The sequence below is a fragment of the Hylobates moloch genome, unplaced genomic scaffold (assembly GCF_009828535.3).
Source record: "Hylobates moloch isolate HMO894 unplaced genomic scaffold, HMol_V3 SCAFFOLD_38, whole genome shotgun sequence".
NCBI classification, from domain to species: Eukaryota; Metazoa; Chordata; class Mammalia; order Primates; family Hylobatidae; genus Hylobates; species Hylobates moloch.
The window spans coordinates 640,544-665,397 of record NW_026652313.1 but is presented as its reverse complement, the minus strand read 5'-3'; the positions used below and the strand labels follow the sequence as shown (position 1 = coordinate 665,397).

At 38.9% G+C, this 24,854-nt stretch overlaps 1 protein-coding gene across 3 annotated transcripts in view; it reads right to left on the bottom strand.

Annotated features, from left to right (window-relative positions):
- LOC116463473 (Golgi-associated kinase 1B) overlaps positions 1-24,854 on the bottom strand; it is a 257,534-nt gene that overhangs the window by 184,534 nt on the left and 48,146 nt on the right. For 2 of the 3 annotated variants that reach the window (XM_058434661.1, XM_058434666.1), the window contains exon 2: positions 5,379-5,513. The gene's annotated coding sequence lies outside the window, so the exon portion shown is untranslated. Of the gene's footprint in view, positions 1-5,378; positions 5,514-24,854 lie in introns of those variants that run through there. The other variant, XM_058434662.1, reaches the window with a different exon arrangement.

The window sequence follows — 24,854 nt, the reverse complement described above, 5'->3', positions numbered from 1 at the left end:
AAACCAAACCAAACCAAACAAAAAAATACAGGCAAGCTCAGAGAGTACTGTAATAAATATTTCTCTATCCAACATGCAGAATGAACAAAGGTTAATGTGTAACTTTTGTTTCAGATGTTTTCATATAAAATAGATGTAACACTTGGTGAAAATAGGGTTATCTTGCAGCTGTACTGAAACAGCACTATGCTTATCTGCAGGGATGCATGGAAGTCTGGTATGACCCTTGGCCAAAGTAGGATTAGGTATACTAGTTAACGATTTATATTATGCTGTTTAAAATCTGAAACTCTTTTGGAAGGACTCTGTACTAACTTGCTTACTTAGTTTAAAAATATATAAATTACTGGTTTGCACCTAGTTTGACCAATTTTACAGCCTGGCTTTAGCTGTGTGGCTCAGAGTATATGAAAGACCTCTCTACATTTTTTTTTTTTTTTTTTTTATGAAGAGGAGGTGTTCTCTTACAACCCAGGTGGGGGGGAGTGGGGCGATCCCGGCTCCCTCCAAGCTCCGCCTCCCGGGTTCACGCCATTCTCCTGCCTCAGCCTCTCCGAGTAGCTGGGACTACAGGCGCCCGCCACCACGCCTGGCTAATTTTTTTTTGTATTTTTAGTAGAGACAGGGTTTCACCGTGGTCTCGATCTCCTGACCTCGTGATCCGCCCGCCTCGGCCTCCCAAAGTGCTGGGATTACAAGCGTGAGCCACCGCGCCCGGCCCTCTCTACGTATTTTTTTCCTGGGCTCCCCTAAAACTAGGATAGCCTGTGCATATCTTGGTGATTGATTATCTGAAGCTGACATAAGCTGTGCAACTGAAAAAGAACCCTAGGGCTGTGTCTGGAAGTTTTCAGACCTCCCTATGATTGCTTACACTTTCTTTCTACGTTTGTATTGAGCCGTATTTTTTACCTTTACCACCTGTTTGTTGCTGCTATATAGAAATGCAATTGCTTTTGGTACATTTATTTTGCATCCAAGAAAATTGACCAGCTCATAACTTCTAAAATAGAGCTACAAATCTTTGGGATTTTCTAACTACACACACATATCATCAGTACATAATATTTTTTATTTTTAACCCGTTTTTTTTTTATTGCACTGAATAGAAATTCCAGGGAAATGTTAAACAAAGTGACGTTAGCAGTTACTGTTGCCTTTTTCCTGTTGTTAAAAGGAATGCTTTCGATATGTCACCATTATTTATGGTGTTTACCTTTAACAGATCAAGGAATTTCACTTTGTACTTGATTTTTGTTTGAGGTTTTGCTGTTCCTTTTTAATCTTAAATACTTCTTGTATTTTATAAATTTTTTTTCTGTATCAGAAATAATGACATGATTTTACTTTTTTATTCTTTTATTGTGGCAAATTACATTAATTTTCTAGTGTTAAACACCTTCTTGGGGAATAAGCTCAATTTGTTGTGCATATGTATATGTACACATACATACACACATTGATTTATATATATATTGCTAGATTCGATGTATTAATATTTGTTTAATATTTTTGCATTTTAATAGACAAGTGTGACTTGTGATTTTCCCTTTTCCTACTGTACTCAGTAATTATCAAGAGAATACTAAAATATATTTCAGGTGCTCCTCATTGCATCTGATGGTTTAGTGCCTATCCTCTGCTATTCTAGAATTCTACCATTTGTGTTGCGAGTCAGGAGCTTAGTTCTTTCTATAACAGCTCCAGCCATTCTCTCTAACAGAGAAAACAGCCATTACTGATGTAACCAACGATCCTCATGTCCCATTTCACAGTAGATTCTTACTGACTTGGTGAGCAGAATGTCCTCTAGGTCTTCCTTAGGAAAATATTAGCATTCCCAATTCTCTGAACCTATCCCTTCCTTCTCAATTGGCCACAACAGCTCTTTGCCTCTTCTTTGATTGCAGGTCATACCTTCCAGGCTTCTGGGTGCCAATCTAGAAAGTATTACCACTGCTCATGCCTGAGTGTTAAAAACTGTGTCACATAGAATGCTCCCTATTGACAAACTTTCCTTGGTTTAGCAGGAGCCCTCGAGACAGTCTCATCCAACACAAGGTAACCATGTTCTGCAGTTCCTTTGTCCTACAATATTTCCTCCTTTGACAGTCCCATCACATCCCTCATCAAGATAAGCTGAGATTTGACTTGCTATGGTTTTGTTGGTCAGTGATGAATATGAGGGCAGATTGCTTTTTGACAAGCATTGTTTTTGAGACTTCTATTCTGGAACATGAGAGAATGAACCACTCTGCAAAAGATTCAAGGCAAGCTGGATTCAAAGTTCTCAAATGCATCACCTTAGGTCTCAAGTTTCAGGGTTCCACTCCTCTCCTGGCAGTGTCCTCACTTCAGCATGGGAGACTTACCAACACTGAAAATTCAGCCTCCCTTGAAGCCTCTTCCACTTCTACAATTAAGTCCTGGGCCTAAATCATCAGCTCTGTTGGCCCTCTGGCTGTGGGAGATGAGAGTTTCATGAAATACTTTCAAAAAGGTCCTGGCCTGGCGCGGTGGCTCACGCCTGTAATCCCAGCACTTCGGGAGGCCGAGGTGGGCAGATCACGAGGTCAGGAGATCGAGACCATCCTGGCTAACACGGTGAAACCCCGTCTCTACTAAAAATACAAAAATTAGCCGGGCGTGGTGGTGGGCGCCTGTAGTCCCAGCTACTCAGGAGGCTGAGGCAGGAGAATGGTGTGAACCTGGGAGGTAGAGCTTGCAGTGAGCCGAGATCGCGCCACTGCATTCCAGCCTGGGTGACAGCGAGACTCCATCTCAAAAAAAAAAAAGGTCCTTTGAATGTCACTCTAAACTTTAAGTTGTTAATATATGTAAGGCTGTTATTTTCTCTTTTCAACAAATCATTTGCGATTAGCAGCAGACATCCAACTCCATAGTCCTTATAGTTATGATTTCCCCAATCTTCTCAAATGCTCAAGAAATTATACTGTCTTGTGTATCTTCTTTCATCTGTATCCCATCCCAGCTCACCACAGGGGAAAGTCTTAGCAATCTTACTCGTCCAACATGCTAGTCACTATTAATATTCCACCTACCACCAGTAACTGGATCCTTTTTGCAATCCAGCTGAAAGAAGTCAAATCCTACCCTTATGGTCTGTTTCATAGGCCCACTCCTGGCACAACTATCCAAGATGTGGTTCCCTAGAAGCAGAGCCTGAGAAAAGGATTCTTGTTCAAAATTTATTCAGGGAGTGGAGAAGGAGAGGAAAGAAAGCAGCTTAGGGGAGGGAAACACAAATGAAGTGAAAATAAAGTTTCAGCTGGAGACTGTTTTCAACCTGATCTTACAAGAGAGCTCTAAGCACAAGTCACCCCCACAGAGTCGGCTACCCTTGAGATAAGAAGACTGGCTTTTTATACCCTCTTATCATTCAGACATTGGCTGAAGGCTGTCCCTGGAGGATGGTGCATAACTTTCCAGGTGATCTGCATACCATCATCTCAGGGCATTTCTTCAGAGAGGAAGAGCAGTTATGAGCTGTTAGTAGCCAACACTAATAGGCCCTGGGGCATGGGCGTACTGGCCAAATGAAAGGAATCTGGGCAAGGCATTGCAGCATATTTTATGGCCACACTTCAGAACTGGGTTACAAAAAGTGGCTACCTCTTCTATAACCAGGAAGTCACTTGTTTCAGAACCACCCTTTCATAGCTATAATTTGTCACTACAATAAGGAAAGGACCATACACTAGGAACCACCATAATCAGAAAATCACTGTAATTCTGCTATCAGTGTCTCAAGATCTAAGCCAAATTGTTCCAATCTACACTAAAAAAAAAAAAAAAAAGATGCTCTCCACCCTGCCTTTCATTATGCATGAAAAAGTAGCACATGGTCCCTGAGGCCTCTGCCAAAATTCCAGAAAGAGGAAGAATGTTCTATAACTTTGCTTGCCAAAAGGAGCAAAACCAGCATATCCTGATCCTGCAATGAGCACATCTGATTGTTTCTGAATCATGCTGGAATTTCACTGCAAGGAGCCTGGGAACCGTGGTTTTATGATGCTACACAGTTCTCATTCAGCAAGTCACACCAGAAGGACAGAGAAATGGATGGTCAGCCCCAGTCCACCAAATACATCTCCATCCACTCTTGTTATTCAGCATCTCTCAATATTAAAACTTGCAAACAAAGATATTAGCACCAACAAGAGGCTAACACCTATATTAATGTGACTTATGCCTCTGAAACATATCCTCTTAGTCTTCATATGACCAAAAAATATCTTAATTTTACCTTAATTCTCAGGTTATAGTTTAGCTGCATAGAATTATAGGTTGATAGTGATTTTGCTTCAGAACATAGAAACTACTATTTCACTGTTTTGTAATATTCAGTATAGCTACTGAGAAATCAGCTGCCAGTCTAACTTTCATGCCTGTATATGTTCTCTGTTTTTTTCTGTCTGGTTTAAACTAAATTTTGTTTTGATTTGTTTGTTTGTTTGATATTCTGCAATGTTGCTTTGGGTTTTCTAGGTATAATTTATTTTTGCTTTTCCCATTAGGTCTTGATATACTCCTTCAACCTGAGACCCATCTTCAGTTCTGGGATGGTCTGAGCCATTATCTCTGTTAGCACCTCCCTTGACCTAATTCTTTTTTTTTCTTTTTCCCTGGAATTTTATCAGCATTTATCAACGGAATTCTTTTATTTTATTCTCTATGCATGTTTCATATTTTTCATCTCTGATTTATCTCTTGGTGTTTTTCTCTTTAATCTTCCAATTCAGTAATTATTATTCATTGATTTCTTCTGATTAATCTTTTAGTCGCATTGTTAAAACTTCAGTTTCTGTAAATTTTACTATTCTTAAAGTTTCCTCTTTAGTTTGTTTTCAGACTTACCTACTCTTTTATATGTTGCCTAGTTGTTACTCCTATGGTCTGTCAGATATTTTTGTGCCTGCAACATTTATGCAAACTCTACCATTTATTGCTTTACCTGACTAGTTCAAGTCATGTGTTCCTTCATGTTGTTTACCTGCAGACATAGTGCCCACTACTAATCCTTATTGCCTTGTCAGGCCCTTACATCCCATGTTATTCATTGCCCTGAGTTTTAATTTCCTCTTCATTTATTTTCCAATGATTCCCCTTTTTTGGGGAGTTCAAGTATATATTTCAGGGTTTGTTGCTTTTGTTGTTATATTTTCTTTCTAAATTTATATGTTGAAATTGAGAAGGATTTCTCACATCTGCTCAGTCTGTCATAGCAACAAAAAGTATTCTGACATTGATTTGTTTTCCATACACTAAAGAAGAAACAAAAAGCAGTTTCAGAATCTCTCTGGTAATTTAATGAAACGAAATTATTTGCAATAAGGCACTGTTTAAGATGACCTTACCTTGTCACTTTGCAGGGAGGAGATGGATGCTACCCAGAGAAGATGGAGAGAGAATCCATTACACCTCACTTCCCATTAATATGCCCTCAGTTGTTACTGGTACAATCTTACTTGCAAGAGGAGGTTAAAATATATCTGTCAATATCAAACAGATTTGCAGTTAGAATGCAGATATGCTATTTTGGTATATAAAATAATTTCTTTTTATTATATAACCAAGGTCTTTGGTAAATAAAAAGCGAATGCAAATAAGCCCAGTTGCTGGAATCTCTAATAACTTGAAAATATATTTCTCATGGAGAATTGCTTCAGCATCTTTTCATATTTCAGCACTTTATCTCATCCTCCTCTCCATCCTCCTCAGTCAACACAAAAGTGGCCCTATGCAAAGCTGCTTCATCGCCACAGAACCTTGTCTTCCCAGTCTCACAATGGCAGCTGATCAAGACAAAGCAGGCAACCACAGAATGTGATGAATGAAGGTGCCAATTGCAGGGCCACTGGGTGCTTAATGGGACTCCACTGAGATTCTCCCCTGGCATTACGTTGTCTGAAGCTGAGAAGTATGGCCATCACAGATGGGCAGATAACTCTCTAAGGTATAGAAACCCAAGGAAGGGGGCCAGTGGAAGGTTTTCTTCCACATGATATCAAGTGGTCATTATTATTCTCCCCTTCAAAAAAGAGAAAGAGTAAATAAGTTAGACCATCATGGTCCTGAGAGTTCCTTCTACCACTTAGTCATATGTGTGCAGCAAGTTAATACAGTACTAAGGTTTTGAATTATAGAGGGTTTCCCTTCTCATTTTCTATTCTGACGAAGTGTTATGTATTCTTTGTAACAGTCAATTATCTCTTTTCTAATATTCTAAAACTGCCATACTAAGATGAAATAAAGCTATTAGCACACACAAGGAACAGAAGATAACTGTTCCAAAATTATTTTCTTTGTATTGACACCGACCAGTTACAGATCTACTGCGGATCTGCTGACATTCAATGAAAATATTAACAAATATGGTTTAGCACTCTTTATAAAATACTAAATTAAGAAAACCACCAACACAAATGCCTTGGAAAGTAAAATGACAGTATTTTTGTTTTGCTTCATATTAACTGTTACCTAAAGAATTAAGTAATCTTTTTAAAAAATTTCAACTTTTATTTTAGATACAAAGAGTACATGTGCAGGTTTATTACATGAATATATTGTATAATGCCAGGATTTGTACCCAATAGGCAGTTTCTCAACCCACTCTCCCATCCCTCCTTCCTGCCTCTAGTTGTCTGCAGTGTCCATTGTTGCACTGAGCACATGCCTATGTGTGCTCAGTGTTTGGCTCACTTGGAAGTGAGAATATGTGGTATTTGCTTTTCTGTTCCTGCATTAGTTTGCTCAGGATAATGACCTCCAGCTGCATCTATATTGCTGCAAAGGGTACAATTTTGTTATTTTTTTGTTGTTCTTTTTTTTTTTTTTTGAGACGGAGTCTCGCTCTGTCACCCAGGCTGGAGTGCAGTGGCATGATTTTGGCTCACTGCAAGCTGTGCCTCCCAGGTTCATGCCATTCTCCTGCCTCAGCCTCCCGAATAGCTGGGACTACAGGTGCCCACCACCATGCATGGCTAATTTTTTTTGTATTTTTAGTAGAGACAGGGTTTCACTGTGTTAGCCAGGATGGTCCCGATCTCCTGACCTCGTGATCTGCCCACCTCGGCCTCCCAAAGTGCTAGGATTACAGGCGTGAGCCACCTGCGCCCAGCCAATTTTGTTCTTTTTTATGGCTGTGTAGTATTCCCCAGTATATATGTGCCACATTATCTTTATCCAATCTACCCATTTATGTGCACCTAAGTTGATTCCATATCTTTGCTATTGTGAATAGTACAACATATGATTGTGTTCTTTTGGTAGAATGACTTATTTTCCTTTGAGTATATACCCAGTAATAGGATCACTGGGTCAAATTGTAGCTCTGCTTTAAGTTCTTTGGAAATCTCCAGATTGCTTTCCGCAGTGGCTGCGCTAATTTACATTCCCACCAACAGTGTATAAGCATTCTCTTTTCTCTGCAGCCTCCCAAAATATGATTTTTTCTTTTTTACTTTTTAATAATAGCCATTCTGACTGGTATGAGATGGCATCTCATTGTGTTTTTGATTTGCATTTCTGTGATGATTAGTGATGTGAAGCATTTTTTCATATGTTGGTTGGCCATTTGTATGCCTTCTTTTGAAAAGTGTCTGTTCATGTTCCTTGTCGTTTTTTTTTTTTTATTACACTTTTAACTTCTGGGATACATGTGCAGAATGTGCAGGTTTGTTACATAGGTATACACGTGCCATGGTGGTTTGCTGCACCCATCAACCCATCATCTACATTAGATATTTCTCCTAATGCTATCCCTCCCCTAGACCCCCACCCAGTGACAGGCCCCAGTGTGTGATGTTCCCCTCCCTGTGTCCATGTGTTCTCATTGTTCAACTCCCATTTATGAGTGAGTACATGTGGTGTTTGGTTTTCTGTTCTTCTGTTAGTTTGCTAAGAATGATGGTTTCCAGCTTCATCCAAGTCCCTGCAAAGGACATGAACTCATCCTTTTTCATTGTTGCACAGTATTCCACAGTGTATATGTGCCACATTTTCTTTATCCAGTCTATGATTGATGGGCATTTGGGTTGGTTCCAAGTCTTTACTATTGTGAATAGTGCTGCAATAAACATACTTGTGCATGTGTCTTTATAAAATGATTTATAATCCTTTGGGTATATGCCCAGTAATGGGATCACTGGGTCAAATGGTATTTCTGGTTCTAGATCCTTGAGGAATCACCATACTGTCTTCCATAATGGTTGAACTAATTTATACTCCCACCAACAGTGTAAAAGTGGTCCTATTTCTCCACATCCTCTCCAGCATCTGTTGTTTCCTGACTTTTTAGTGATTACCATTCTAACTGACATGAGATGGTATCTCATTGTGGTTTTGATTTGCATTTCTCTGATGACCAGTGATGATGAGATTTTCTCATGTGTTTGTTGGCCACATAAATGTCTTTTTTTAAGAAGTATCTGTTCATATCCTTTGACCAGTTTTTGATGGGGTTGTTTTTTTCCTTGTAAATCTGTTTATGTTCTTTGTAGATTCTGGATATCAGCCCTTTGTCACATGGATAGGTTGCAAAAATTTTCTCCCATTCTGTAGGTTGCTTATTCACTCTGATGATAGTTTCTTTGCTGTGCAGAAGCTCTTTAGTTTAATTAGATCCCATTTGTGAATTTTGGCTTTTGTTGCCATTGCTTTCGGTGTTTTAGTCATGAAGACTTTGCCCATGCCTATGTCCTGAATGGTATTGCCTAGGTTTTCCTCTAGGGTTTTTGTGGTATTAGGTCTTATGTTTATGTCTTTAATCCATCTTGAATTAATTTGTGTATAAGGTGTAAGGAAGGGGTCCAGTTTCAGTTTTCTGCATATGGCTAGCCAGTTTTCCCAGCACCATTTATTAAATAGGGAATCCTTTCCCCATTGCTTCTTTTTGTCAAGTTTGTCAAAGATCATAATCCATCACATAAACAGAACCAATGACAAAAACCACGATTATCTCAATAGATGCAGAAAAGGCCTTCGATAAAATTCAACAGCCCTTCATGCTAAAAACTCTCAATAAACTAGGTATTGATGGAACGTATCTCAAAATAATAAGAGCTATTTATGACAAACCCACAGCCAATATCATACTGAATGGGCAAACCTGGAAGCATTCCCTTTGAAAACTAGCAGAAGACAAGGATGCCCTCTCTCACCACTCCTATTCAACATAGTATTGGAAGTTCTGGCCACGGCAATCAGGCAAAAGAAAGAAATAAAGCATATTCAAATAGGAAGAGAGGAAGTCATATTGCCTCTGTTTGTAGATGACATGATTGTATATTTAGAAAACCCCATCATCTCAGCCCAAAATCTCCTTAAGCTGATAAGCAACTTCAGCAAAGTCTCAGGATACAAAATCAATGTGCAAAAATCACAAGCATTCCTATACACAAATAATAGACAAACAGAGAGCCAAATCATGAGCAAACTCCCATTCACAATTGCTACAAAGAGGATAAAATACCTAGGAATACAACTTACAAGGGATATGAAGGACGTCTTCAAGGAGAACTACAAACCACTGCTCAAGGAAATAAGAGAAGACACAAACAAATGGAAAAACATTCCATGCTCATGGATAGGAAGAATCAATGTCATGACAATGGCCATACTGCCCAAAGTGATTTATAGATTCAATGCTATCCCCATCAAGCTACCATTGACTTTCTTCACAGAATTAAAAAAAAAATACCTTACATTTTATATGAAACCAAAAAAGAGCTCGTATAGCCAAGACAATACTAAGCAAAAAGAACAAAGCTGGAAGCATCATGCTACCTGACTTCAAACTATACTACAAGGCTACAGTAACCAAAACAGCATGGTACTGGTACCAAAACAGATATACAGACCAATGGAACAGAACAGAGGCTTCAGAAATAATGCCATACATCTTTGCCTGTTTTTAATGAGGTTATTTTTTGCTTATTGATTTAAGTTCCCTATAGATTCTGGATATTAGGCCTTTGTTGGATGCATAGTTTGCCAATAACTTCTCCCATGTTATTTTGTTTATTCTGTTGATCATTCATTTTGCTGTGCAGAAGCTGTTTAGTTTGATTAGGTCCTATTTGTCTATTTCTGATTTTGTTACAATTGCTTTTGGGGACTTAGACAAAAATTATTTGCCAAGACCAATGTCAGAAAGAGTATTTTCTAATTTGTCTTCTAGAAATTTTCTTTTCCTTTTTCTTTTTTTTTTTTGATTTGCCACTTCAAGTCTGAGTTTTCTAGGATTTTTATAGTTTGAAGTCTTACATTTAAATCTTTGATCCATTTTGAGGTAATTTTTGTATATGGTGAAATGTAGGGGTCCATTGTCAATCTTCTGCCTATAACTAACCAGTTATCCTAGCACCATTTATTGAGTAGGGAGTCCTTTCCTCATTACTTGTTTTTGTTGGCTTTGTCAAAGGTCATATGGTTATAGGTGTGCAGCTTTATTTCTGAATTTTCTATTCTGTTCCATTGGTCTATGTGTCTGTTTTTGTACTAGTATCATGCTGTTTTGGTTAATGTAGACTTATAGTATAGTTTGAAGCTGGGTAGTATGATATCTCCAGCTTTGTTCTTTTTGCTTAGGATTGCTTTGGGCTCTTTTTTGGTTCCATATGAATTTTAGAATAGTTGTTCCTAATTATGTGAAGAATGGCCTTGGTAGTTTGATAGGAATAGCATTAAATCTGTAATAGCATTAAATAATACTGCTTTGGGCAGTATGGCCATTTTAAAAATATTGATTTGTCCAATCCATGAGCACAGAATGTTTTTCCATTTATTTGTGTTGTCTATGATTTCTTTCAGCATGTTTTGTAGTTCTCCTTGTTGAGATCTTTCACCTCATTCATTAGCTGTATTCTTAGGTATTCCATTTTCTTTGTGATTATTGTAAGTAGGATTGTGTTCTTGATTTCACTTACAGCCTGGACATTGTTGTTGTATAGAAATGCTACTGATTTTTGTACATTAATTTTGTACCCTGAAATCTTACTAAAATCAATTATCAGTTTTAGGACACTTTTGGCTGAGTCTTGAGGATTTTCTAGGTATAGAATCATGTCATCACCACAAACGAGGTAGTTTGACTTCTTCTTTTCCTATTTGGATGCCATTTATTTCTCTTGCCCTATTGCTCTGGCTAGGACTTCCAATACTATGTTGAATAGAAGTTGTCAGAGTGGGCATTCTTGTCTTGTCCCAGTTCTCAAGTGGAATCGTTGGAGCTTTTGCCCATTCAGTATGATGTTGGCTGTGGGTTTGTCATAGATGGCTCTTATTATTTTGAGGTATGTTCTTTCAATGTCTTTTCTGTTACTGTTTTTTTTTTTTTTTTACATCAGGAATCAATGTTGCATTTTAGCAAAAGCTTTTTCTGCATCTATTGAGATGATCATATGGTTTTTGCTTTTAATTATGTTTATGTAGTGAATCACATTTATTGAATCATGTATGTTGAACTTGCCTTGCATCCCATCAATAAAGCCTACTTGAACATGATATATTAACTGTTTGGTGTGCTGCTAAATTTGGTTTCCTACTATTTTGTTGAGGACTTTTGCATCTATGTTCATCAATAATATACGCTGTAGTTTTGTTTGTTTGTTTTTTTGTTTTTTTTTGGTTGGATCTCTGCCTGGTTTTGGTGTCAGGATAATAGTAGCCTCACAGAATGAGTTGGGAAGGAGTCCTCCACCTCAATTTTTTGGAATAGTTTTAGTAAGATTGGTATCAGTTTTTCTTTGTACTTTTAGTAGAATTTGGCTGTGAATCCATCTGGTGCAGGGGTCTTTTTGGTTGGTAGATTCTTTATTACCAGTTCAGTTTCAGAAGTTGATGACGGTCTATTTAGGGTTTCAATCTCTTCCTGATTCAATCTTGGGAGATTGCGTGCCTCTAGGAATTTGTCCATTTCCTCCAGATATTCTAATTTGTGTGCATATTATTGTTCACAGTAGTCTCTGAGGACCTTTTGTATTTCTGTGAGGTCAGTTGTAATACTGCTTTTGTCATTTCTGATTGTGTTTATTTGTATCTTCTCTGTTTTCTTTGTTAATCTAGCTAGGGGTTTATCAATCTTATTTTTTTTTTTTTTTTTGGAGAACCAACTCTTGGTTTCATTAATCTTTTGTATGAATTTTGGCATCTCAATTTCATTAAGCTCTTCTCTAATTATAGTTATTTCTTTTCTTCTGCTAGTTTTGAGGTTGGTTTGTTCTCTTTTTTCTACCTCCTTTAGGTGCAAAGTTAGATTGCTAATTTGATATCTTTCTAACTTCTTGATGAAGGCACTTAGGGTTATAAACTTTCCTTATAGCACTGCTTTGGCTGCATCCCAGAGATTTTGGTAAGTTGCATCCCCATTTTCATTAATCTCAAATAATTTTTTTTATTTCTGCCTTAAATTTGATGTTCACCCAGGAATTATTCAGGAGTAAATTAATTTCCATGTATTTTTGTAGTTTTGAGGGATCTTGATATTGATATCTGTTTTTATTGCGCTGTGATCCAAGAATGTGCTTGGTATAATTTTGAGTTTTCTGAATGTATTGAGACTTGCTTTATGACCAAGCATGTAGTTGATCTTAGAATATTTTCCATGTGCAGATGAGAATAATATATATTCTGTGGTTGTTTGGTGTTCTGTAAATGTCTGTTAGATCCAATTGATCAAGTGTCAAGTTTAAGTACAGTATTTGTTAGTTCTCTGCCTCAGTGATCTAATGCGGTCAGTGGGGTGTTGAAGTCTCCCACTATTATTGTGTGGCTTTTCTAAGTCTTTTTGTATGCCAGGAAAAACTTGTTTTATCAATCTGGGTGCTTTAATGTTGGGTGTGTACATATTTCAGTTAATTAAGGCTTCTTGTTGGATTGTAGCCTTTATCATTATGTAATGCCCTTCATTGTCCTTCTTAATTTTTATTGGCTTAAAGTCTGTTTTATCTGATACAAGGGTAGTAACTCTTGCTCTTTTTTGTTTTCCATTTGCATGGTAGATTTTTTTTCCATCCTTTAAATTTGAGCCTGTGGGTGTTATTACATGTGAAATGGGTTTCTTGAAGATAACAGATCATTGGATCTTGTCTTTTTATCCAACTTGCCATTCTGTGTCTTTTAAGTGGGGAGTTTAGCCCATTTACATTCTAGGTTAATACTAGTGTGTGATTTTGATACTATCATCATCTGGTTGTTATGTAGACTTGATCATGTAGTTACTTTATAGTGCCTGTGAGCTATGTGCTTAAATGTGTTTTCTGGGGTAGCAGGTGTTATTCTTTCAATTCCATGTTTAGCACTCCCTTAAGGATGTCTTGCAAGGCTGTTCTAGCTGAAAAATATTCCATCAGCATTTGCTTGTCTGAGAAGGATTTTTATGTCTCCTTCACTTATGAAGCTTAGTTTGGCAGGATATGAAATTCTTGGTTGGAATTTCTTTTCTTTAACGATGCTGAAAATAGGCCCCCAATCTCCTCCAGCTTGTAAAGTTTCTGCTGATAGGTCTGCTGCTAAACCAACGGGGTTCCTTCTGTAAGTCCTGCCCCTTTTCCCTAGCTGATTTTAAGGCTTCTTTGTTTTGTTTTGTTTTGTTTTTTGAGATGGAGTCTTGCTCTGTTGCCCAGGCTGGAGTGCAGTGGCGCAATCTCAGCTCACTGCAAGCTCCGCCTCCCGGGTTCACGCCATTCTCCTGCCTCAGCCTCTCCGAGTAGCTGGGACTACAGGTGCCCGTGACCACGCCTGGCTAATTTTTTGTATTTTTAGTAGAGACGGGGTTTCACCGTGGTCTCGATCTCCTGACCTCGTGATCCACCCGCCTCGGCCTCCCAAAGTGCTAGGATTACAAGCGTGAGCCACCGTGCCCGGCCTTGTTTTGTTTTTTGATATTGACTTTGCTGAATCTGATGATGATGTGCCTTGAGAATAGTCATTTATATAGAATCTGACTGAGGTTCTTTGTAGTTTCTGCATGTTAATTTCAACCTCTCTGGTGAGATTAGGGAAATTTTTGTAGACTATTTCCTCAAATATATTCTCTAAGTTGTTTATTCTGTCTCAGTAAAGCCAATGAGCCATGGGTTTGGTCTGTTTACATAATCCCATATTTCTGAGGTTTTTTCATTTTTCTCAATTATTTTATCCTAATTTTTGTCTAAATTTATTAGAACCAGTCTTCAAACCCTGAGATTATTTTCTGAGATTGGTCTATTTTGTTGTTAATATTTCTGATTGTACTAAAAAAATTCTTGCAGTGAATTTTTCAGCTCAAGTTCAGTTTGGGTCATTCTTAAAATGGCTATTTTGTCTTTCAGCTCTTGAATTATTTTACTGGATTGTTTGGCTTCCTTGGATTGAGTTTCAACTTTTTCCTGGATCTTAATGAGCTTCCTTGTTACCCAGATTCTGAATTCCGTGTCTGTCATTTCAGACATTTCAAACTAGTTAAGAACCATTGTTGGGGAGATAGTGGACTCCTTTGGTGGTAAGGGGACACTCTGGCTTTTTGAATTGCCAGAGTTCTTGTGCTGATTCTTTTTCAACTTGGAGGGTTGGCGCTCCTTTAACTGTGGTATAAGTTGAGTTTAGTCAGTTGGTTTTGTTTCTGGAAGTTTTCAGAGGACTAAGGCTACATACAAGGTCTTTGTTGTTGAATTCTTGTCCTTAGTTTCACGGGAAGGAAAATTAGCAAAATGTTTTTTGGTGGTGTGGTTTTTGGGCTGTCATTCAGTAGATGGCACTTGAGAGCAAGGAGCACAGACAGGCTCTTCCTAAGCCATGTGACTCCTTTGTGTATCCTCACATTTGAAGCTGTGCTCTGCAGTGGGAGGGGAAAGAGGTGACCCCCTCATCAGACTTGCTCCTGAGCAGTGAGGAGCCACTTCCAATCACTGGCACAGTGCCTGCAATTTTTGTTGTGTTGTTAGGTGTTTCCAGCTGTGTTGCTCCCTTAAGGCTAGGTCCAATAGGGGAATGGGCCACCCTCTTACTGGACCAGTCCTGTGGAAGGAGGCACGCCTAGGACCCATACCAGACTGCAAAGCCATACAACTCACCAGTCTCAATTTTCTGAGAGGGTAGGCTTCTCCCCACTCAAGTGCTGAGCATACATCTTGGCTTGGCACTTCCAAAATGCAGGCCACAGCCCCAAGTCACCAGGACCTGGTCATGGCTCCCTCCGGAACCTCAGGGTTGGGTTCCAGATGTGTTGTGGGATCCAAAGCCCTCCCAGACAGCTGAAACACACTCAGGTGGAACAAACACTCAGGATGGGCAGTGGAGGCTCCACTGTGTACACACTCTTATGGGGCAGCCAGGCAGGGACCCTCAGAAGGGCTGGTGGGCAGGTGGGCCCACAGGACAGGCGTGACCTAGTCCTGTGAGGAAGCAGGCCCTGCTTTTTCCCCAGCAGTTGGCTGGTGCCAGAGCCTCTCAGAGGGAGACTGAGAGCCCTGGGGGATGGGTGTTTATGGCTGGGTTCCCCCAGAGCAGTCTTGTGCACAAAGGTCCCCAGGTCTGCACCTGCTGGAGCTCCATCTCTATCTAATCTCTGGGAAGATCCCCTGCCAGCTCAAATGTCCATGGGTGGCATGGGGTTGCCTGCAGCTAGGATCTCAGAGGACCAGGGTGAGAGTGAGCAGTCCCCTAGTCCCTTTACTCGCCCCTTCCCCAGGAGCCATTTAGGGCCAGAAACCAGCCCCAGTGTCCAGGTACCCTATGAGAGCTTCCCAGCTTCTCCCTCTTCAGCCTCATCAACTGCATCTTATCTCCATCCACATTCAGCATTTTGTCTCCAAAGATCTGTTCAAATGTTGTTGTTTTAGTCAAAATCCCCATCTTTCGCTGTGAGAACTGCGCTTCCCAGCTGCATCTAGTCAGCCATCTTGAGATTTCTCCCATTTAGTCTTTTAGAGACAAAATTATGCCCTGACTGAGAGTGGAACACCAGGAATTTTTCTTGTGTTTTTCTCTATCCTAAAAGAAGCTTTGAAGTAACTCTTTTCTCCATTCTGGGGAAAACACTAAAATTTGAACATGGGCCACTTACAGATGTTTTAGAGAATATGTGTTATCTTCAAAAATGCAATTTGAATATGTGTTTCAACTAAGCTATAACTCTGCTGCTTGTTTTCAAGATTGTTTTTTCTATGACTCTATACTAAATGTCATCTTCTTGAAATGTGTGCATGTGATTAGCCAAGAAATTTCTTAATAGACATATTTCAGAGGCTGAGTCCTCTACTTGATTATTTATTCAAGCTGGAAGAAAAACTTGAAGAAAACACTGGACTGGGTTTGGCTACATTTAGCATGCATGACTCACAGATCATTCTAGATAGAGTAATAGAATTGTTCACATGCCAAACACTATTCTAGTCTCTGGGTTCAGTGTTTTAGTCTTAAACTTGGTCTCGAGGGGGCTACTTTCCATTGAGAGAGAGAAAAAATAAATAAGTAAACAAATGAACATGCACAGAAAAAGAATATCAAATAGCTCTAAGGTCTATGAAGACAAGCAGACAGATAATGTGATGGCAGAAAGACAGATGGAAGTAATAGGCTATTTAAATTGAATAGTAAGGGAAGGCCTTTTCTGAAGACAGGCTATTGAGCTCAGGCTTAACTGCCAAGAAGCCAACTCTAAAAAGCTCCAGTAGAACATTCCAAGCAAAGGGAACCACAAGTGCACAGGCCCTAAAGCAGAAACAAGCTTAAACTATCGAGGAATAGAAAGAAGACAATGTGGGTAGGGTGTGAAGCAAGGGAGAAGGTGGTAGAGAATCGAGACTGGACAGACAGAGGCAACAAAACCATTGAGGACCTTGTACGTGTTGGTAAGTGCTTGGAACTTGATTTAAGATGTAACAAGAAGTCATCTGGGGATTTTAAGCAAGAGGTTTCCTTGATTGTATTCATACAATCCCATTATAAGAATCTTCCACTAGAATCATGTCTTATGCTTGTATTTTTTCACAGCTTTTACGTTATGTGTTTATTTGTGAGAGTTTTTATAATACATGCTTCTTTTTTTACATAAGCTCCATGAGGGAAAAGACTTTTGTTTACCATTGAATATCCAGAGGCCAACTCAGTGTCTACTAGATACACAGTATGTGCTCAATACATAATAGTTGAATGAATAATTGAATATTAAATGCTTATTTACAATTCTTTTTAAAGTCACAGGATAAGGAAATAATCCCCTCCTTGTAATAACAAGGAATATCTGACCGTTGCACTGAGTGAATCAATTCCAGGCATCATCTCAACTTTCTCAGCATGACTGCATCCACTAAGCCCAGATAAAAATGTGTGGTTACACACTTTCCAATATTTGAAGTCAGTGTACTTGTTTATAATAAAACACAGAAAACCCAAAAGATAAAAAATTCCCAACACAAAAATGAAATACAATAGTATCAAGAGCTCCACAGGCAGGATTCTCATATCTATTGTTTTATATGATAGAAGCGCTAAAATGGTTTTTGTCTGTAAGCTACAGTTTAGTAGATTTGATGGCTAAACTGCATTAGTAAATGAGAGAACTGAAAGGACTTTATGACCATTTTCTTCAAGTAATTCTGTCCTGGATAGAAACGTTACAGTCTAAAATTTTGAAACAATAAACTTACAGTGGCTTTGTCCAAAGAAAGACTCTTTCTATTTGAAAGGTATTCAGAATCATTTCAGCAAATCAAATCTGGGTATGTCTTCCTAGAAAGTGAGCATTTATAGTAACTATTTCCATGGCCACTGCCTGGCCTCTCTCCTCAAATGGCTCCAAACTGACTCTATGCAAACCTCTAATCTCCTTGTGTGTATGACTGTGTGTTTCAGGGTTGGAATGGTACATACGTTTTCAGTTCTTTATTTTTTAAGTACCACCAACTCATATTTGAAATTTCCCAGGGTAACCACTAAAAACAAATAACAAGTCATAAGCATATGCACTGAGCATTTACCTTTTGTGATTTCAGGGAGGTAGGGAGAATTCTAATCACTAAGAATGTATATCCAGTAGTTGAAGTTCTCTTAATAGAATCATAGCTTTCCATTTGTCCACTAGGGTCAAAACAAATTCTAGTGGAAAAGTTGATATAATTTCATATATTCACACATTCTTTCTGAGGTGTCAATAATAGCCTGATATGATGATATCAGAGCCTTCCCTACAAGGAAGTTAGGTTATAGAGGAAAAGATATACAGTCTTTGAAAGGGCGCTTGCCTGGGATAGAAGAGAGTTTGAAGGCAGGCAAAATAAAATCTTCCTCACAATTTTCCTGGGACTATCTCTGCTTAGAAGTTACATTTCTTCCTAGAAATAACAGCGTGATGCCTGAGTTACTCAGGAAAAGCGATAAAATAATAAAAATTCTAAGAAAGAAAGAAAAAATGTAACGATTGGTTTAGGACACAAGATCATTGGATTATTTAATTACTTCATATTACAGGGAAAACGTGAAACAAGGATTTTCCTTTGGATACTATTACAAGGTTATTCACTAAATAATGAAAAACCATCCTGTTTCTGCTGTGGGCCAGACACTGCTTGGTGCAGGCGATACAAAAATAATTAAGACAGAGACCCTGCTCTCAAGTTGTATACCCTCCAGTGGAGAGACAGAGGGTATATTAACAATTGCAATACAATTAGGCTCCTCAAGGGCAGAAATTGTTGATATGTTTTATTTAGTTCCCCATCCCCACTGCCTAAAACACTGGCAGACATGCAATATGTACTCAGTAAACATGTGTGGAATGTTAAATTAATATTATAATTGCTGTAATGGAGATAAGTTCAAAGGGCTGCATAAACTTCTTAACAGCTACACATAGAAGATGGTATTTGTATTAAGACTTGCAACATTAATTGGAAATTGCGAAGTTGGCAGGACATAAATAGAGAGAGAGGACACAGGAGTGTGGAGATAGCATAGTGTATTCTGAAATATAGGTAGTTTAGTAGAAATGAAGCATTAAATTCAGAAGAATAAGTGGCAAGACATGAAACTGAAAAGGTAGGAAGAAACCATATAGAGGAGTGAGGGCCATAAAATTACTGAAAAAGACTTGAAGCTGAATCTGCACATAATAGAAAACATGTGAAAACTTTAATCAAAAAACAATATATGATAGTTAACATCTATTAAACACGGCAGTCAGGCAAGAAAAGGCCTAGTCTAGAAAAAAACTAAAAACCCAAGTAGAATGACTTCAAACTTTAATGTAAACAATATCACATTTAAAAAATTGGCTTTAGGTAATCATTAAGAAAATATTCAGCCATCTATATATTCTTTTTAATTTATTAACTTTTTTACAATACTTTAGAATAACTTCGTTTGACATAATATTGAAAACAAATAATTTTTAAAAGTCATCGGCCGGGTGCGGTGGCTCACGCTTGTAATCCCAGCACTTTGGGAGGCCGAGGCGGGTGGATCACGAGGTCAGGTGATCGAGACCACGGTGAAACCCTGTCTCTACTAAAAATACAAAAAATTAGCCGGGCGTGGTGGCAGACGCCTGTAGTCCCAGCTACTTGGAGAGGCTGAGGCAGGAGAATGGCGTGAACCCGGGAGACGGAGCTTGCAGTGAGCCGAGATTGCGCCACTGCACTCCAGCCTGGGCGACAGAACGAGACTCCGTCTCAAAAAAAAAAAAAAAAAAAGTCATCAATTTGCTTTTCTTCAACTAGACTGGTGATTTGTAATTGAAGGTATATATCAGAATCTCCTGAGAAGTCTTGGTTTGGTTTGTTCATTTAAAATACACACACCTGGCTGGACATGGGCTCATGCCTGTAATCCCAGCACTTTGGGAAGCTGACAGGGGGCAGATCACCTGAGGTCAGGAGTTCGAGACCAGCCTAGACAACATACTGAAACCCCACCTCTACTAAAAATACAAAAATTGGCTGGGTGTGGTGGCAGGCGCCTGTAATCCCAGCTACTTGGGAAGCTGAGGCAGGAGAATTGCTTGAACCTGGGAGATGGAGGCTGCAGTGAACCAAGATCGTGCCATTGCACTCCAGCCTGGGTGACAAGAGCAAAACTCCATCTCAACAAAACAAGCAAACTATACATACCCACATGCACTAAGATTTCTGAAGACAGGTTCCGGGCATGACTTTTTTAAACTTTTCATTTTGACATAATCTCAAACTTACAAGAAAGCTGCATGAATGAATATTACAAAGAACGGCCAGGTTAATTTTATTCAGAGTTGTGGTTATCTATTGCTGCATAATAAACACCCAAAACTTAGTGACTTAAAATAACAACAGTTATTTCTCTTTTTTTAAATTTTATTTTATTATTTTTATACTTTAAGTTTTAGGGTACATGTGCACAATGTGAAGGTTTGTTACATATGTATCCATGTGCCATGTTGGTGTGCTGCACCCATTAACTCGTCATTTAGCATTAGGTATATCTCCTAATGCTATCTCTCCCCCCTCCCCCCACCCCACAACAGTCCCCAGAGTGTGATGTTCCTCTTCCTGTGTCCATGTGTTCTCATTGTTCAATTCCCACCTATGAGTGAGAACATGTGGTGTTTGGTTTTTTGTCCTTGCAATAGTTTGCTGAGAATGATGGTTTCCAGCTTCATCCATGCCCCTACAAAGGACATGAACTCATCATTTTTTATGGCTGCATACTATTCCATGGTGTATATGTGCCACATTTTCTTAATCCAGTCTATCGTTGTTGGGCATTTGGGTTGGTTCCAAGTCTTTGCTATTGTGAATAGTACCACAATAAACATACGTGTGCATGTGTCTTTATAGCAGCATGATTTATAAATTTTTGGGTATATACCCAGTAATGGGATTGCTAGGTCAAATGGTATTTCTAGTTCTAGATCCCTGAGGAATCGCCACACTGACTTCCACAATGGTTGAACTAGTTTACAGTCCCACCAACAGTGTAAAAGTGTTCCTATTTCTCCACATCCTCTCCAGCACCTGTTGTTTTCTGACTTTTTAATGATGGCCATTCTAACTGGTGTGAGATGGTATCTCATTGTGGTTTTGATTTGCATTTCTCTCATGGCCAGTGATGATGACCATTTTTGCATATGTTTTTTGGCTCCATAAATGTCTTCTTTTCAGAGGTGTCTGTTCATATCCTTCGCCCAATTTTTGATAGGGTTATTTGTTTTTTCTCGTAAATTTGTTGGAGTTCACTGTAGATTCTGGATATTAGCGCTTTGTCAGATGAGTAGGTTCCGAAAACTTTCTCCCATTTTGTAGGTTGCCTGTTCACTCTGAGGGTAGTTTCTTTTGCTGTGCAGAAGCTCTTTAGTTTAATTAGATCCCATTTGTCAATTTTGGCTTTTGTTGCCATTGCTTTTGGTGTTTTAGACATGAAGTCCTTGCCCATGCCTATGTCCTGAATGGATTGCCTAGGTTTTCTTCTAGGGTTTTTATGGTTTTATGTCTCACATGTAAGTCTGTAACCCATCTTGAATTAATTTTTGTATAAGGTGTAAGGAAGGGATCCAGTTGCAGCTTTCTACATATGGCTAGCCAGTTTTCCCAGCACCATTTATTAAATAGGGAATCCTTTCCCCATTGCTTGTTTTTGTCAGGTTTGTCAAAGATCAGATGGTTGTAGATATGCGGCATTATTTCTGAGGGCTCTGTTCTGTTCCATTGATCTATATCTATGTTTTGATACCAGTACCATGCTGTTTTGGTTACTGTAGCCTTGTAGTGTAGTTTGAAGTCGGGTAGCATGATGCCTCCAGCTTTGTTCTTTTGGCTTAGGATTGACTTGGCGATGCAGGCTCTTTTTTGGTTCCATATGAACTTTAAAGTAGTTTTTTCCAATTCTGTGAAGAAAGTCATTGGTAGCTTGATGGGGATAGCATTGAATCTATAAATTACCTTGGGCAGTATGGCCATTTTCACGATATTGATTCTTCCAACCCATGAGCATGGAATGTTCTTCCATTTGTTTGTATCCTCTTTGATTTCATTGAGCAGTGGTTTGTAGTTCTCCTTGAAGAGGTCCTTCACATCCTTTGTAAGTTGGATTCCTAGGTATTTTATTCTCTTTGAAGCAACTGTGAATGGGAATTCATTCATGATTTGACTCTCTGTTTGTCTGTTATTGGTGTATAAGAATGCTTGTGATTTTTGTACATTGATTTTGTATCCTGAGACTTTGCTGAAGTTGCTTATCAGCTTAAGGAGATTTTGGGCTGAGACAATGGGGTTTTCTAGATATACAACCATGTCATCTGCAAACAGGGACAATTTGACTTCCTCTTTTCCTAATTGAATACCCTTTATTTCCTTCTCCTGCCTGATTGCCCTGGCCAGAACTTCCAACACTATGTTGAATAGGAGTGGTGAGAGAGGGCATCCCTGTCTTGTGCCAGTTTTCAAAGGGAATGCTTTCAGTTTTTGCCCATCCAGTATGATATTGGCTGTGGGTTTGTCATGGATAGCTCTTATTATTTTGAGATATGTCCCATCAATACCTAATTGATTGAGAGTTTTTAGCATGAAGGGTTGTTGAATTTTGTCAAAGGCCTTTTCTGTGTCTATTGAGATAATCATGTGGTTTTTGTCTTTGGTTCTGTGTATATGCTGGATTATATTTATTGATTTGCGTATGCATCCCAGGGATGAAGCTCACTTGATCATGGTGGATAAGCTTTTTGATGTGCTGCTGGATTCGGTTTGCCAGTATTTTATTGAGGATTTTTGTGTTAATGTTCATCAAGGATATTGGTCTGAAATTCTCTTTTTTGGTTATGTCTCTCCCAGGCTTTGGTATCAGGATGATGCTGGCCTCATAAAATGAGTTAGGGAGGATTCCTTCTTTTTCTATTCATTGGAACAGTTTCAGAAGGAATGGTACCAGCTCCTCCTTGTACCTCTGGTAGAATTCGGCTGTGAATCCATCTGGTCCTGGACTTTTTTTGGTTGGTAAGCTACTGATTATTGCCACAATTTCAGAGCCTGTTATTGGTCTATTCAGAGATTAAACTCCTTCCGGGTTTACTCTTGGGAGGAGTCGAGGAATTTATCCATTTCCTGGTTTACTCTTGGGAGGTGTCGAGGAATTTATCCATTTCTTCTAGATTTTCTAGTTTATTTGCATAGAGGTGTTTGTAGTATTCTCTGATGGTTGTTTGTATTTCTGTGGGATCGGTGGTGATATCCCCTTTATCATTTTTTATTGCATCTATTTGATTCTTCCTCTTTTTTTCTTTATTAGTCTTGCTAGCGGTCTATCAATTTTGTTGATCTTTACAAAAAACCAGTTCCTGGATTCATTAATTTTTTGAAGGGTTTTTTGTGTCTCTATTTCCTTCAGTTCTGCTCTGATTTCAGTTATTTCTAGCCTTCTGCTAGCTTTTGAATGTGTTTGCTCTTGCTTTTCTAGTTCTTTTAATTGTGATGTTAGGGTGTCAATTTTGGATCTCTCCTGCTTTCTCTTGTGGGCATTTAGTGCTATAAATTTCCCTCTACACACTGCTTTGAATGTGTCCCAGAGATTCTGGTATGTTGTGTCTTTGTTCTCGTTGGTTTCAAAGAACATCTTTATTTCTGCCTTCATTTCATTATGTGCCCAATGGTCATTCAGGAGCAGGTTGTTCAGTTTCCATGCAGTTGAGCGGTTTTGAGTGAGTTTCTTAATCCTGAGTTCTAGTTTGATTGCACTGTGGTCTGAGAGACAGTTTGTTATAATTTCTGTTCTTTTACATTTGCTGAGGAGAGCTTTACTTCCAACTATGTGGTCAATTTTGGAATAGGTGTGGTGTGGTGCTGAAAAAAACGTATATTCTGTTGATTTGGGGTGGAGAGTTCTGTAGATGTCTATTAGGTCTGCTTGGTGCAGAGCTGAGTTCAATTCCTGGATATCCTTGTTAACTTTCTGTCTCGTTGATCTGTCTAATGTTGGCAGTGGGGTGTTAAAATCTCCCATTATTATTGTGTGGGAGTCTAAGTCTCTTTGTAGGTCTCTAAGGACTTTCTTTATGAATCTGGATGCTCTGTATTGGGTGCATATATATTTAGGATAGTTAGCTCTTCTTGCTGAATTGATCCCTTTACCAGTATGTAATGGCCTTCTTTGTCTCTTTTGATCTTTGTTGGTTTAAAGTCTGTTTTATCAGAGACTAGGATTGCAACCCCTGCCTTTTTTTGTTTTCCATTTGCTTGGTAGATCTTCCTTCATCCCTTTATTTTGAGCCTATGTGTGTCTCTGCATGTGAGACGGGTTTCCTGAATACAGCACGCTGATGGTTCTTGACTCTTTATCCAATTTGCCAGTCTGTGTCTTTTAATTGGAGCACTTAGCCCATTTACATTTAAAGTCAGTATTGTTATGTGTGAATTTGGTCCTGTCATTATGATGTTAGCTGGTTATTTTGCTCATTAGTTGATGCAGTTTCTTCCTAGCCTTGATGGTCTTTACATTTTGGCATGTTTTTGCAGTAGCTGGTACCGGTTGTTCCTTTCTATGTTTAGTGCTTCCTTCAGGAGTTCTTTTAGGGCAGGCCTGGTGGTGACAAAATCTCTCAGCATTTGCTTGTCTGTGAAGTATTTTATTTCTCCTTCACTTATGAAGCTTAGTTTGGCTGGATATGAAATTCCAGGTTGAAAATTCTTTTCTTTAAGAATGTTGAATATTGGCCCCCACTCTCTTCTGGCTTGTGGAGTTTCTGCCGAGAGATCTGCTGTTAGTCTGATGGGCTTCCCTTTGTGGGTAACCCCACCTTTCTCTCTGGCTGCCCTTAACATTTTTTCCTTCATTTCAACTTTGGTCAATCTGACAATTATGTGTCTTAGAGTTGCTCTTCTCGAGGAGTATCT